Raw genomic sequence first — 15,095 nt, forward strand, 5'->3', positions numbered from 1 at the left:
ATTTTCTTGATAGATGTATCAAAAAATTATTAAAATAATTTTTTTATTATAATTCAAAAACCAAATGAGATATTATTGAAAAACTTTAAACGCTTAACAGCACTGTGTCAATTTTATAATAAAATTCAATATTTGTTTTGTAATTTTTAAAAACTCAGTGACTAAGAAAATCATCTTTGAGACAATTTAATCACCAAATTTAAACTTTACCCTAAAATAATTAAGAAAAGTAAATAAATAAAAGACTCCAATAGGGTCGCCCCCTTAAAATATAATTAAAAACTTCCAAAGTAATCAACTGAAAATAAATTATGTGATAATTTCTTTAGAGAAATGATTTTCATAAGAAATTGGAGAAAGAAATCCATACACTTTTATTCATGGGAACTTGAAGATGCAATTCTTTATGCCATTATTTTGTTGGGTTATAATCCAAGTGCCACTCCACGAGCTTGTTCTCCATACTTCAGCAAATAATGGCATCAAAATCAGACAATTTGTTTAATATATCCGACTACATATTAAGACTATGCCATTTGGCAACTATTACCGAATGAAACAAATGTAGCATACCGCTAACTGAAAACAATAGATATGGTTACCCTTGCTGGTATCCGCAGCTCATGCAATTGCAACGAGTGAAAGATTCTCTTCTCGTCGAATAACAGCAAAATAGACCCATTAGGTTTCATTAAAATCTAAAAATAAGAGAGATTGGCTCCTCGTTTTACTTCACCACTAATTAACAGACAAGTGCCTTGAGCAAAATAAGTATTTCACCCTATGAATCTCCTACTAAATGGATGAAGACGATGTAAATGTCATCCGTAAACACAGAAATCTGAAAACAATAGCCAACAGAACAAGTTAAAAAGATGATCAAACTGCAGTAAACCAGCATAAGAACTGTCGGGTATTTTACATCAATTTGAACCTTAATCCTGAACAATAAGGGACCAAAAATATCTATATTTTCCAAAAAACCATAAACATGAAGGTTGAAGAAGTCCACGAGTTCAATACCAGCCACATAACAAAGGTACTATGAAATAAGTTAAAACTGTTCTAGAACTCATACCTTGAATCCATAACTATGAAACGAGTTCATAAAAAAAACTGCAGGATACTATGAAATAAATTAAAACTGTTTTAGAACTCATACGTTATATCCATAACAAAGGTTGAAGAAGTCCACAAGTTCAATACCAGCCAAAGGAGTCCCATTTATACGTTTCAAGTGATCTTCCATAACCTTCAATTCAGAACAAACGTAAACTATCAATTCAATGTTCCATTGGACTTGCAGGAAGTTTAACTTAAGCTCCTTGGAAGATTTCTTGGTATGCATGCGAAGAATATCAACCTACTCTCTTACCTTTATATCAACTAATAGATAAGCCACATGAATTGTAAATTTCTTTCTACATACAACTAATTAAAGAAACAAAAAAATTAAATATGAAACGATTTCAAGAGAATCCCGAATAGTTCCATGATTATCATTTTAATAGTTGAACATATCATTGTTAGGAATTCCATCAGAAAATGAGCACAAAACTGTACAAATACATAAGCACTCTGCCTCTCAAGATTTTCCGTATTTCTCAATATATCCCTGCAAAGAAGATTTCAAAAAATAAAAAATCTCAGTTTGATAAATGAATTGCATAAAAAATAGAAATAGTAAATAGCAGTAAACTTTTGATTGAGAAAGCAATATCCACGCTTAAAAAGATCTGAGTTTTGTATGGAGAGGAAAGTTGGGGTTGGTAGAAGTAATAGCAAATGTATCATCTAGATCACGCCTAGTATACACCCCCCCCCCCCAAGTCAAAGACACTTACCAGAACAAGCCTTTGCTATTTTTAGTTGGGATGAAGAAAGATACTGCTCAACTGATTTGAAGGTTAGTGGAATTTGATGAGGCTGAATGGTACCAATAACCTTGTCAGCTGGTTTTTTTTACTATTCTATTATGAACGTCTTTACTGAGATGTCCCTCGTGCCAAGTTGGTTTCAAAATTTCTTTAATTAAATCTACAAGAGCAGTGTGGAAATGCCTCATTGCTTTAGACTCTCTGAGTGCATCACCATCTGCCTTATGCTCAATATCTGTTTCATTTTTTTTCTCCAACTCTATCTACTTTTAGGTCTTTTCTGTATCCAAATCCATCCCTTTTATGTCTAGCATCACGATCAGTATCGATTTTTCTAGTCTTTGAAATGTCTTTGACATGAGAAGCAACTGAGGAAATATCTTCTTTAGCCAGTGTCCCATTTTGCATATCAGCTGCATAGGTCCCTTCATTTTCATCAGTTGTTGAATGTTTCCCATAAGTGTAGCAATTGCCATGGACCAAATTTTTAAGGTTTCTAGCTTGGGAAGATGCAGTTCTTTTATCAGTTTTACATTCAGGGGCCAATGGCCCTGCCAATGCAGAATCACAGCATGTCAGTGGATAAGCTACATTCAGGAGGGATGGGTCTTGACAACAAAATGAAAATTTAAGATAACCCTTTCCTACATTTGACAAATCAATGCTATCATAAAGAGGATCATACTGGCGTTGTGGGGATGATGGTCGAAAGGGCACCGATGGTTCCCAATCGTCTGAAGAAAAGTTTATTCTATATTCAGCAAAGTGAAATGGATCCCTAGCAATATCACTGATAGGAAAGATTTCCGGTTCACAATTAGCGAAGGGAGAAGAGCCTTGAAGCAAAGAAGACAGCCAGGAAGAATGGTGTTCTCTGTTATTGTCCGACATCTTTTGGGTACCAAGAGAACATGCACTTTGAGAAGAACTTAAGGGTGCCTTTGGTTCAGGTTTGGTTTACGGAATGTAATATTACCAGTGGGAATAAAAGATTACCAGGGAATAAGATTACTAGGAATGTTGTATTTTGTGTTTGGTTGGTTTAGTAGAAATGTAAGATTACCGTATTTAGTTAAAGGAATAAAAGATTATTGGAATGTATATTTGACCAAATTGTCCTTATTATATATTTGTATAATATTATAAATTGTAAAATATTTATATATTTTCTTTAAAAAATTAAATTCATAATATTTATATAATTTTTTTACAAAATTAAAAATATTAAAAAAGGTTTAATGAAAGGGTAAATTTTTTAACCCCTGAACTTCATATAGAATTTTAATTATAGATTTTTTTTGTAAATCTAAAATAATTTAAGGATAAATTTGTAATTTAACCTTCGTAGAATTTTTATTATTCAATGACAGAAGAATGATATTTTTGAAATAAAAAAAAATTAAGGGCATTTTAGTCCAAAACGCCGGTAATGTTACAATACCTAAGGGAAGTGAGGTAATGACATTCCCGGTAATATACCCCAAAAATCTACTATTGGTAATAAAACATTACCGGGAATGAGATTCCCGGCCAACCAAACATGGGAAATCCTTGAACCAAACACCCCCTAAAGGTAACGATGCTAGCCATGTCCAGACACGAAATTTTTGTTCCTCTTTGTTTGTATTGCCCAATGATGTAACTGAGCCACTTGATGAAGGATATGCTTAGGAAGAAAACTATTTTTGAAAGTAGAATTACCTCTATCACTCAGCAAACAAGGTCTGACATAATTATCAGCAGGCAGACTCTGATTTGTACTATTTTTTCTTACATCCTTAGATGATCCAAAATCATCTATAACTGCTAGAAACTGTTGAGAGCCAAGTGATGTGCCGATAGATTTATCCTTACTCTGGAGTAAAGGGGATAAAGCTGTCTTATTTCTAACTGATGATTGCAATCCATCAAAGCGAGGTGATGGTGATCTTGATCTTTCAGCGGCATTTCCAATACCTGATGCACATGGTTCTTGTTAAGATATCACTGTAGAGAAGATTGGATCACCCTAAATACAAAAAAATTGTACCTTCACCAAGCTGAACAGCTGCTTTCTCATCTTCTACAGCTACATCTTCCTCAGGCTGTTGTCTACAACACTACCTTTGATGTGAATAAAGTTACATGAACTTCCTTTAATACACCACCCTTTAACAAAGACGTCACATATAAGCGCAGCGCGTTTGTTCTCACTATTAAACTCATCACCAGGGGACAAACTTCCAGTACTAGTTCGTGGAGAAGCAGATCTGTAAAACCCATTGATTAGTTAAATAATGGATAAATAATCTTAGGAATGAAGAAATTTACTAGCAAAAAGGACATAATAAGAAGCTTGGTTTCAATTTCCTATGTTACAAAACACGTATAGGTATCACCAACCTTGATTTTATACTCCACTTATCATCCTCTGTTTGCATGCAACAACAACAACAACAACAACAACAACAAAACCCTATTCCCATAAGCAATGGTGTAAGGGGAGGTAGGGTAGTAGGCTGCCCCCAACGCCAGGTTGAGAGCAGCTTTCGTGGAAGACCTCCGGCAGTCAGAAAATTAAAAATAAAGATAAAATACAATATATGTATAAATAAATAAATAAATACATAGTTGAACATGCTTCATATGCAGTATTCATATGCGCGTCTGTAATGGGCAGTAATCCCTGCAAATAAATCTCTGCATATAGACATAAACGTAAGTCCCGACTAAATTTAGAAAGAGAATGATACATAGTAGGCAGCGATGGCAAGCTACAAGAAGGAATAAAGTCAAATGGGTAAAAACCTAAACTAAGGCAACACTACTCTTCTACCTTAGTTCTAAGCCTTCATAAATTCCAATGCCAGAAATGTATAAAAAGTAGCAGTCATGGAAATTACTACAAATGCATTAAAAAAGAAGACAGAGATGTTACTCCCTATGGCTGTGACCCACACTACTCGGCTACCCTGGTCTTAAGTCTCCATACTTTCCTATCAGAGGTCATGTCATCGGTAAGGGCTAAATTCTTCAAATCAGATCTCAAGCAGTCTACCAACTTCCTTCTTGGTCGTCTTCTCCTTCTGGCACCGTTTACTGTAATCGACTCTACCCTCATGACTGCATTCGACAGTTGTCGCCTAAGGACATTCCCAAACCACCGTAGTCTTCCCTCCTTCAATTTTTCGGATACAGGCACCACTGCCAAGGACATCCTAATTACAGAGTTTGGTGTCATGTCCCACAGAGTCCTACCACATGCCCATCGAAGCATTCTCATTTATGCGGCCTCCATCCTCCTTACGTGATCCTTCTTGATTGCCCAACATTCTGATCCATACAGCAGCGCTGGTCTTATTGTCATTCTATAAAATTTTCCCTTAAGTTTTATAGGCACCTTCTTATCACACAAAGCTCCAGTAGCAGCCCTCCACTTTAGCCATCCCACCTTTATACGGTGAGTAACGTCATCATCTACACCCCCATCTTTCTATATCTTCATCATTTTTGTTCTCACTGAAGTTTGAACATAAATACTCTGTCTTTTTCAATATTGATCTTTAGACCTTTTTCTTCCAAAGCAGTCTTCCAGGAAGTCAGTCGACTATTAAACTCATTTTTTGTTTCAGTAACTAGGACAATGTCGTCAGCGAAAAGCATACACCATGGAACACCGTTTGGTGTCGCACAATAGATGTCGTCCATAATCAAGGCGAAGATGTAAGGGCTAAGAGCGGACCCCTGGTGGAGTCTGATTTCCACCGAGAATGTCTCGGTGTCGCCAACTGTAGTCCTAACGTATGTAGTAGATCTACAATACATATCACGAATCGCCCGGATATAAGCAGTTGTGATCCGTCTCGTTTCCAAGGTATTCCAGATTGTATCGCGAGGTACGCTATCATACGCCTTCTCAAGGTCAATGAACGCCATGTGAAGATCTCTATTTTTTCCCTATATTTCTCCATAAGCCATCGAAGTAGATGAATCGCCTCCGTAGTAGACCTGTATGGCATAAAGCCAAATTGGTTTTCCAAAACCCTAGTAACCTGTCTCAATCTAGCCTCGATCAGCCTTTTGTCTCAACCTAGCCTCGATCACCCTTTCCCATAGCTTCATAGTATGACTGAGTAGTTTAATACCTTTGTAGTTACCACAACGTTGATGATCTCTTTTATTCTTATAGATTGGTATCACCGTAGACTCTCTCCACTCATCTGACATCTTGACAGTCTCTAAAATAATATTAAAGATGTTGGTCAACCACTTAACTCCCTCTTCTCCTAGGGTCAACCACACAGTGATAGGAATTTGATATGGACCAAAAGCTTTGTCCCTCCCCATCTTTCTAAGGGTCATTTTGACTTCCTCAATCCCAATCCTACTTGTAGGGCAGTCAGCCGTAGTATGATGGTCGGTTGACCCATCAACGTTACTATCTCTACAGAGAGAGGCACCGTTATTAAATAAGCTAAAGAAGTAACTACTCATACCCTCTTAATATCATGATCTTTCTGTAACATCCTCAATACCGAGTTAGTGACTAAATTGTAAAGTCTCAGAATTTGGTAGTTAAATAAAATGAATGAATAGTATAAAGATTTACATGTAAATTATTATGTAGGATGGAATGGAAGGACAATAGAGTAATTGCAAGGAAAAATAATTAAAGAAAGGATAATTATATATATATATAAGGATACACGTGGGTGGAAGGGGAGAAAACACCCAAGGCTTCCATAGTTCTCTTCTTCTTCTTTCTTCCTTGTGCATGTGAACGAAAACAAAGGTAAGATTTCTAATTATTGAGTTTCTTGTTAAATTTAAGATTGGTTTTTGATTATTAGATGATAACTAAGCTTAAGGAAAACTTAAGTTATCTTAACATCAAAGGATGATGGAGTTAGGAGAGATTTAAGATTTGAAGTTCTTAAATGAAATATTGGAATAAAGTTCATAACTAGAATTGAAAGTTAAATTTGACTTGTCATCAATCTAGTTAAGATATACGAAGTGTTAAAAGTGGAATTCAAACATGATGAATTATTGATGTAATTCTTGAATTACATATGAATTATAAGATTTGGAAGTTTAAGATGGAATGAATAAGTATAAATTGGTTTAAGGATGTGTACTATAGTTAAGAATGAAAAAGGGGATTAAATATGAAGGATTTATTCCAAAATGAATGAATTTTCGAGTTCAAAAAGAGGATTCCGGGCAGAGTGCATCGATGCATATTCATAGTACATCGATGCATCAAGGTTAAAACCCAGAAATTGTTTGAAGGTATATCGATGCATAGGTTGTGCGTCGATGCACTATTTTAAAATATAAACATCGAATGTAATTAGTGCATCGATGCATAAGGCATGCATCGATGCATTCCATTAATAATAAAACATCGAATGCATTTTATGCACCGATGCACAAGTAGTGCATCGATGCATACCTTCATTAAAAGAGGAAATTGACATTTATCTTAATCTAAAGAGTGAACCATTAGAGTATATTAGCTATAATACTGATATAGCCATGTGTGATTATGTAGATACTAAAAGTAAGCTTATTCCAGAACGATCAAATGATTAGAATCGAATCAAAGCAAAGCTAAGGTGAGTGCATACTATATGTATAGTATAATGGAATAAGACTTGTGATAAGTCTAATTCCTATATTGATTTTCATAGTACAATAGTTGTGAACATGCATACATGATAATTATTGTAATACATGCATAAGGCATATATATGTTCAGTGATTGGATAAATGATGTATATATATGAATAGATTCAAATACACATGTGATATGATATGTGATATGAGAACATGACATGAACTATATGATCACAAAAGAAATGACATGAGCTACATGATCACAAGAGAAATGACATGAGTACATGAACATATGAAATATAAGAATAATGCCCATAGTATACGATATGAGAGCTATAGGTGTAATTGGCATGCCAAGAGTCGAGGGTATAATAGTCCTTCGGGATATAGTGGTCCTACGGGACATATATGACAGTCATTCGGAACGAATACTGAACTAAGGTTCGGTGCCCCATGAGGAAATTGATATGAGCTGTGGTGACATCATTAGTGCACAACCTCAATGTACTCACATACCTCTTTTCTCAATAATATACATGGGCAATTGAAATACAAAGTAAAGTGAAAGTGGTACAAGAAGGTAAGTTTTGTACATGCATGATATGATTATATATGTTATTGTGTAATAGATACATGCATATTGAAATGTCATGAAAGAAATGGTAAGAATGCATATTCATGAAGATATTGTTGCATATTCATTTATTGTCTCACTAAGTTTATGACTTAGCGTGTAAGTGATTTACACGTAGGTACCAAGAAATAAGAAGATTCAGAATAGAAGTGGCACGGACAACAACATTACTAAGAAATCAGATCAGAAGTAATTGATAAAGTAGGTATTTTGTTGTGTATAAAGTGTTGGTATATAATAAGTGATTAATTACGAATGCTCTGATCGATTTTGTATTAAGTGGTCTCTTTTATGTAAATTAAAGTATTTTGTTTTAATGAAAGTTTTAAATTCCCGGGATTTTTCTTTAAGAATCAAAGTTTGAAAAGTCAATGTGACATCTCGTACTTGTATTCAGGTCGAATATGAGTTAGGAGTGTTACATTTAATGGTATCAGAGCTACAGTTTAGTTGATTCTCGGCATAAACCGGAGTCTAGAGTGTTTGATAATGTATACATACCAACAAAATAGTGGAAACTTCTGATCTGATGGAATAGTAAGTATGATGATTTGCTAATAGAACTATATGGTTGTATTTTTATAGATGTTCGGATGAGGTAGTTCTAAGAATGAAGCGGGAGATGATAGACCCGCTGAAAGTAGTAATTCACATGCCCTGACCAGGCAGAGTGAAGAGCAGACATCCTCTGGAATGCCTGTAAATGATCAAGATATATTCTTTAGAACGTTAGACGTGTTTCCAACCTCCTGTTACTTCAACTCTAAAAATGAATGTTGCGAAAGAGTTAAAGGGATTAGGAGCTCTAGAGTTTAGAGGGGAAGTCGATGAAGGTCCTGTTACTGCGGACCTTTGGCTTAATGACGTGAAGGTCATTCTTACGGGACTTCATTTTTCCGATGCTGAGAAGATGGATGGAGTAATTTCCTTGTTGAGAGAACAAGCAAGGATCTGGTGGACCAATGTTACATTGAGGATGTCTAACGCCCAAGTAACTTGGTCATTGTTTTTAGAAGAATTCAAGCATAAGTACATCAGAGATCAATTTGTTTGTCAAATGAAGCAAGAGTTCATGAATATGAAGCAATGGAATCACAATGTATATGAGTACGAGTGTGAATTCAATAAGTTGATCCGTTTTGCTGTCGAGTTAATTCCTACGGAGAAGGATACTTGTGAGTGGTTTGTAGAGGAGTTACGTCCTCGGTTGAAGGAAATGTTAATTGTCTGGAATTTATCCTCATTTCAAGAGGTAGTCAACCGTGCCAAGGCTCTGGAAAGAGCTCAGAATGAGAGGTTTGAAAATTCGAGAGCTCAGACAGTCAAAAGATGCTGGTAGACAAACTCAGTCAGTGGGATCTGGAACTAGGAGATCTAATCAGAGTCAAGCCAGACAATGTCCACATTGTGGAAAGAATCATTCAGGGATATGCCGGATGATTTCTGGAGTATGCTTTAGATGTGGGGACGTTGGGCATTTTGTTCGGGATTGTCCAATGTTAACCAGTAAATCTACACAGCCAGAGAGATCTATTTCTGCAGTCCAGAGAGGAAGAGGTAGAGGCAGAAGAAGAAGCCAATCGGAATCCTCTGTTCAATAGGAGATACACTCCACTGCTCGAGTGTATAACCTCAAGACTAATGAGGATTGTGATGACCCAGATATTATACAGGTACCTTTCTATTCTTTGACAAAGGTGTTATTGTATTGATTGATACGGGGTCTACATATTCATACATTACTAGTAAGTTAGTGAAAGAATTGAACATTCCGTTAGAAACTACTAGCAATGAGGTGATAGTGACGAACCCATTAGGGCACAGTGCTCGAGTAAATATGGTGAGTCGAGGATGTATCATACGAATTCAAGAAATTGAATTACATGCTAATCTGATGGAATTACCTTTCGACGAATTTGAAGTGATATTGGGAATGGATTGGTTATATCGTTATTACACTAATGTCGATTGTAGATTGAAAAGAGTAACGCTGAGAAGTCCAGAAGGGGTAGATGTGGTTATATTTAGTGAAGGATGGAATCCATTGGCAAATGTAATTTCAGTAATGTCGGCGAAGAAGTTATTGCTACAAGGATGTCAAGGGTTCATTGCTAATGTGCTGGATGTTAGAACTAAGGAGAAAGGGATTGAAGGAATTCCTATAATAAGAGAATTTCCTGATGTATTTCCTGTAGAGTTGCCAGGTTTACCTCCGGACAGAGAGGTAGAATTCCAGATTGAGATAATACCAGGAACAGCGCCCATTGCAATGGCACCATATAGGATGGCTCCAAAAGAGTTGCAAGAATTAAAGATTCAATTACAGGAGTTACTAGACAAAGGGTTTATTAGACCAAGTGTATCACCTTGGGGAGCTCCAGTTCTATTTGTTAAAAAGAAAGATGGATCAATGCGTCTTTGTATCGATTACATACAGCTCAATAAAGTGACCATCAAAAACAAGTATCCACTTCCCCGAATTGACGATTTATTTAATCAATTAAAGGAAGCTTCAGTGTTCTCAAAAGTTGATCTACGTTCGGGTTATCATCAATTAAAGATTCAAGAGAAAGACATTTCAAAAATGACGTTTAGAATAAGATATGGTCACTATGAATTTATCGTGATGCCGTTTGGAGTTACGAATGCACCAGCTGCTTTTATGGATCTAATGAACATGATATTTCAACCTTATTTGGATCAGTTTGTTGTGGTGTTTATTGATGATATTTTAATATATTCAAAGTCAGAAGAATAGCATAATTCACACTTACAGATTGTTTTACAGATTTTACGAGACAAGAAGCTTTATGTTAAATTTTCTAAATGTGAATTTTGGTTGAATGAAGTGACATTCCTTGGACATGTAATTTCTGCAGAAGGAGTTCGAGTGGATCCCCAAAAGATTAAAGCTATTCTGGAGTGGGAAGTTCCAAAGAATGTATCAGAAGTTAGAAGTTTTCTGGGGTTAGTTGGTTATTATCGAAGGTTCGTTAAAAACTTTTCGATCATAGCATTACCCCTAACTAAACTGTTGAAAAAGGAAATAAAATTTGTTTGGACTCAAGAATGTCAAGAGAGTTTTGAAAAGTTAAAGAAGATTCTTACAAAAGGTCCAGTGTTAGTTCAACTCGAGTCTGGCAAGAACTTTATAGTGTATAGTGATGCGTCTCATAGTGGTTTGGGATGCGTATTAATGCAAGAAGGCAAGCTGGTGGCCTATTCTTCGAGACAACTAAAACCGCACGAGAAGAATTATCCAACACACGACCTAGAGATGGCGGCAGTAGTGTTTGCTTTAAAGATCTGGCGTCACTACTTGTATGGTGAAAAATGTTACTTGTATACGGATCACAAGAGCTTAAAATACTTGATGAATCAGAAAGAGATGAATTTAAGACAAAGAAGATGGGTGAAATTTCTTAAGGATTATGATGTTGTGATTGATTTTCATCCCGGAAAGGCAAATGTGGTAGCTGATGCCTTGAATAGAAAGACGTTTGCAGCTTTGCAAGCTCTTGATGCTAGATTATCGTTAAGAGAAGATGGTGAAATTTGTGCAGAACTGACTGTCAAGCCAGCATGGCTATATCGAATTAAAGAATTGCAAGCTAAAGATGGAAAGTGTTTAAAGAAGATACAACAGATAAGGAATGGAGAGGGTACGGATTATGAGATTAAGTCTGATGAGAACTTGTATTATCGAAAAAGATTGGTAATTCTGGATGATGATGCATTAAAGAATGATTTGTTAACGGAAGCTCATTGTAGTCCATTGACAATGCATCCGGGAGGGAACAAAATGTATATGGATCTCAAGAGTCGATATTGGTGGCCGGGAATGAAGAAAGACATTGCGAAATTTGTATCAAAGTGTTTGACTTGTCAACAAGTCAAAGCTGAGCATCAGGTTCCGTCAGGATTGTTACAGCCAATTTCAATTCCTCAATGGAAATGAGAAAACATAACGATGGATTTTGTCACGGGGTTGCTTTTAACTTCGAACAAAAATGATTCAATTTGGGTGATCGTAGATAGATTGACTAAGTCAGCCCATTTTATTCCTGTACGAACTGATTTCTCCATAGATAAGTATGCTAAGTTGTATATTAAAGAGATTATACGTTTGCATGGTGTACCTATTTCCATAGTTTCTTATCGAGATCCTAGATTCACATCACGGTTTTGGAAGTCATTACATGGAGCATTGTGAACTCGGTTGAACTTCAGTACAGTGTTTCATCCTCAAACCAATGGTCAATCCGAGCGAACTATTCAAATTCTGGAGGATATGCTAAGAGCTTGTGTCATTGAATTCAAAGGATCGTGGGAAAGGTATTTACCACTTGTTGAATTTACGTACAACAATAGTTATCAATCAAGCATCAAAATGGCTCCCTATGAAGCTCTATACGGAAGAAGATATCGTACTCCCTTGAACTGGTATGAACTTAAGGATCGAGAAGTTATTGGTCCTGAGTTTATTCAAAATATGGAATAAAATGTTCAAGTAATTCAGAATAATCTGAAAGCTGCAGCTGATAGACATAAATCATATGATGATTTAAAAAGGAAAGAGATTGAATTACAAGTCGGAGATAAAGTGTTCTTGAAAGTGTCTCCGTGGAAGAAAGTATTGAGGTTTGGACAGAAAGGAAAGTTGAGTCCTCGATTCATTGGACCTTACGAGATTACTAAGAGAGTAGGACCAGTAGCATATAAACTAATTTTGCCACCTGAAATGGAAAAGATACACAATGTCTTTCATGTCTCAATGCTTAGGAAATATCGATCTGATCCATCCCACATTGTGACTACTGAAGAAATTGAAGTTCGACCAGATTTAACTTATGAGGAAGAACATGTTCAAATATTAACTCACGAAGTCAAGCAACTAAGGAACAAGACTATTCCATTGGTTAAAGTCTTGTGGAGGAATCACAAAATAGAGGAAGCAACATGGGAACGTGAAGAGGACATGAGGATTAAGTACCCCTACCTCTTTGCATAATGAAAATTTGAGGACAAATTTTCTTAAGGGGGAGAGTTGTAACATCCTCAATACCGAATTAGTGATTAAATTGTAAAGTCTCAGAATTTGGTAGTTAAAATAAAATGAATGAATAATATAAAGATTTACATGTAAATTATTGTGTAGGATGGAATTGAAAAGAATAAGGAATGGAAGGACAATAAAGTAATTGCAAGGAAAAATAATTAAAGAAAGGATAAGTATATATATATAAGGATACACGTGGGTGGAAGGGGAGAAAACACCCAAGGCTTCCAGAGTTCTCTTCTTCTTCTTTCTTCCTTGTGCGTGTGAACCAAAGCAAAGGTAAGATTTCTGATTATTGAGTTTCTTGTCATCAATCTAGTTAAGATATACGAAGTGTTAAAAGTGGAATTCAAACATGTTAAATTATTGATGTAATTCTAGAATTACATATGAAAGATATGATTTGGAGGTTTAAGATGAAATAAATGAGTATAAATTGGTTTAAGGATGTGTACTATAGTTAAGAATGAAAAAGGGGATTAAATATGAAGGATTTAATCCAAAGTCAATGAATTTTCGGGTTCAAAAAGAGAATTCTGGGCAGAGTGCATCGATGCCTATTCATAGTGCATCGATGCATCAAGGTTAAAACCCAGAAATTGTTTGAAGGTGTATCGATGCACAGGTTGTGCATCGATACACTCTTTTAAAATATAAACATAGAATGCAATTAGTGCATCGATGCATAAGGCATGCATCGATGCATTCCATTAATAATAAAACATCGAATGCATTTTATGCACCGATGCACAAGTAGTGCATCGATGCATACCTTCATTAAAAGAGAAAATTGGCATTTATCTTAATCTAAAGAGTGAACCATTAGAGTATATTAGCTATAATACTGATATAGATACATGTATGATTATGTAGATCCTAAAAGTAAGCTTATTCCGGAACGATCAAAGGATTAGAATCGAATCAAAGCAAAGCTAAGCTAAGGTGAGTGCATACTATATGTATAGTATAATGGAATAAGACTTGTGATAAGTCTAATTCCTATATTGATTTTCATAGTACAATAGTTGTGAACATGCATACATGATAATTATTGTAATACATGCATAAGGCATATATATGTTCAGTGATTGGATAAATGATGTATATATATGAATAGATTCAAATACACATGTGATATGATATGTGATATGAGAACATGACATGAGCTACATGATCACAAGAGAAATGACATGAGCTACATGATCACAAGAGAAATGACATGAACTACATGATCACAAGAGAAATGACATGAGTACATGAACATATGAAATATAAGAATAATGCCCATAGTATACGATATGGGAGATATAGGTGTAATTGGCATGCTAAGAGTCGATGGTATAATAGTCGAGGGTATAATAGTCCTTTGGGACGTAGTCCTTCGGGATGTAGTTATCCTACGGGACATATATGACAGTCCTTCAGGTCGAATACTGAACTAAGGTTCGGTGCCCCATGAGGAAATTGATACGAGCTGTGGTGACAACATTAGTGCACAACCTTAATGTACTCACATACCTCTATTCCCAATAATATACATGGGCAATTGAAATACAAAGTAAAGTGAAAGTGGTACAAGAAGGTAAGTTTTATACATGCATGATATGATTATATATGTTATTATGTAATATATACATGCATATTGAAATGTTATGAAGGAAATGGTAAGAATGCATATTCATGAAGATATTGTTGCATATTCATTTATTGCCTCACTAAGTCTATGACTTAGCGTGTAAGTGATTTACACGTAGGTACCAAGAAATAAGAAGATTCAGAATAGAAGTGGCACGGACAACAACATTACTAAGAAATCAGATCAGAAGTAATTGACAAAGTAGGTATTTTGTTGTGTATAAAGTGTTGGTATGTAATAAGTGGTTAATTACGAATGCTCTGATCGATTTTGTATTAAGTGGTCTCTTTT

The 15,095-nt window shown here is 35.5% G+C and overlaps 1 long non-coding RNA gene across 1 annotated transcript; it reads right to left on the bottom strand.

Moving 5' to 3' along the window:
- Positions 1 to 3,991: 3,991 nt before the first annotated feature.
- On the bottom strand, positions 3,992 to 4,300 carry LOC120190440. The gene is made up of 2 exons (XR_005522616.1): positions 4,260 to 4,300; positions 3,992 to 4,126 (listed from the first exon to the last, which is right to left on the bottom strand). It is a non-coding gene; the product is annotated as an uncharacterized LOC120190440 (long non-coding RNA).
- Positions 4,301 to 15,095: the final 10,795 nt, after the last annotated feature.

The sequence above is a fragment of the Hibiscus syriacus genome, unplaced genomic scaffold, assembly GCF_006381635.1.
Source record: "Hibiscus syriacus cultivar Baekdansim isolate YM2019G1 unplaced genomic scaffold, ASM638163v2 tig00116962_pilon, whole genome shotgun sequence".
NCBI lineage: Eukaryota > Viridiplantae > Streptophyta > Magnoliopsida > Malvales > Malvaceae > Hibiscus > Hibiscus syriacus.